Source organism: Rhagoletis pomonella, unplaced genomic scaffold, assembly GCF_013731165.1.
Source record: "Rhagoletis pomonella isolate Grant_MI unplaced genomic scaffold, Rhpom_1.0 Rhpom_scaffold_00003, whole genome shotgun sequence".
Lineage (NCBI taxonomy): Eukaryota > Metazoa > Arthropoda > Insecta > Diptera > Tephritidae > Rhagoletis > Rhagoletis pomonella.
Genome location: NW_023458557.1, coordinates 60,391,785 through 60,393,520, shown reverse-complemented (window position 1 = coordinate 60,393,520; position 1,736 = coordinate 60,391,785). Strand labels below are relative to the sequence as shown.

General features: G+C 36.8%; 1 protein-coding gene and 1 long non-coding RNA gene across 3 annotated transcripts in view; both read left to right on the top strand.

Moving 5' to 3' along the window:
- Positions 1–1,736, top strand: part of LOC118735333 — a 17,981-nt gene that overhangs the window by 12,119 nt on the left and 4,126 nt on the right. The gene's annotated exons all lie outside the window — the stretch shown is intronic.
- LOC118735334 lies at positions 315–1,624 on the top strand. Its single transcript, XR_004992572.1, has 3 exons — positions 315–596; positions 657–801; positions 859–1,624. It is a non-coding gene; the product is annotated as an uncharacterized LOC118735334 (long non-coding RNA).

Sequence of the window (1,736 nt, the reverse complement as noted above, 5' to 3'; positions counted from 1 at the left end):
TGCGTTTGGTTACCAGACGGGGGTTGGTATAAGTGTGTTTGCATTGTTCAACTTTGCGTTCAACATTTGCGTTCAACTCAGCTCAGGGTTGCACGAAAAAAAAGTTGAATGGCTAAAAATATCAAAATATGAAAAAAAATCAAAATATTCGCCATAAAAAGGTGTTTGCATTGTTCAACTTTGCATTCAACTTTTGGTTGAATGGCCTTTCAACTAATCGCTTTCAACAAAGTTGGTCGCCCGCCAACATTTAGCCATTCAACTTTTTTTTCGTGCAACCCTGCGTTGAGTTGAACGCAAAGTTGAATAATGCAAACACTGCTTAAAGACTAAAATGTCGCACTAGCCCAATCCACTCTGAGCAGAGTCCTTAATCAAGTGTTGGATACGTTTCAAACATATCTATGCCCGGATGGATAAAATTTCCAATATCACAAGAAGAACAGCGGGAAATTGCAACGGCGTTTTATCAAAAGCATAAAATACCAGGTGTTATCGGGTGCGTTGATGGAACGCACGTTTGAATCATCGCTCCTTCAGAAAACAGACACCTCTACTACAACCGAAAGGGTTATTATAGCATGAATGTTATACTGGTGCAGTATGGAAGTATTAATACTTTGTATACTTAAATAAAATAGAGTAAATATTTCCAGGCTCGTGACCACGAATTAAAAATACGGTTTGTTGATGCTTCTCATCCTGGCGCTTGACATGACTCGTTCGTCTGAAACATAAGCGATGTACGAAGATACTTTGAGGAGGAATTTGCGACGCATAGAAGAAATATTTGGCTTTTAGGTGAAATTTTACTTCATTTTGTATTATATTTAATAATAGTTGTATATCAATACTTAGGTGATGCGGGATATCCACTGGAACCGTGGATTATGACTCCATATAGAACTCCAAGAAACGGTTCAACGGAATCACGCTTCAATGAAGTGCATTCCAAATGTCGCAATATTATTGAACGCACGAATGGAGTTTTGAAGGCCCGATGGAGGTGCATTCTTTCCGTTCGAGAGCTACACTATTCGCCTGAAAAGGCAGCGAAAAGTATTAATGTTTGTTGTTGCTTACACAACATTTGTATCCATTTTAAGGTGGATATTCTCGAAGACCATGTGGAAGACGAAATCCGTGATATGGAACCTATTGTAATTACGTCAGAAAACCACATGGAAATTGCGTGGTCAATAAGATATAATATCCGCGATTCAATTTCTACTTGAATGATTGGTTTTTTAATTAACTTTTATAATAAAAAAGCTGTTTATTATATTATTTCAAACATGTAAAGAAAAATCAGTGTGGATAAAAAACTTAAGCCAATATTCCATGTCAAACGGTTTACCGTCATGTAAAAAAATAGCAACTCCGTATTATGTGCAGTTTTGACTATTTTTATTCTAAATGTTTAATGTTAACTAATTTTTGATAAAAGTCTAGCTCATTGTATAACAAACTCCAAACAATCCATTTCATACTTTGTAGAAAAATAAAATAATGCAATATATTTTCACAACAAACATTTTATTTAGGATTTACCTTCCACTCTAGTACGGTTTTTATTGGGGGTCCTGCCGCGTTGAGCTCCAGCTCTACCTCCCGCCAAAATCTCGCTTGCTCCTCCCTATCGCCTTTAAAAAATCCCTTCGCAATGGCCGGGCACCCTTGCATCAAGTTGATGAAGAGCTGTATTTGAGTTTAATTAGTGGTTTTCGACCTAAAAA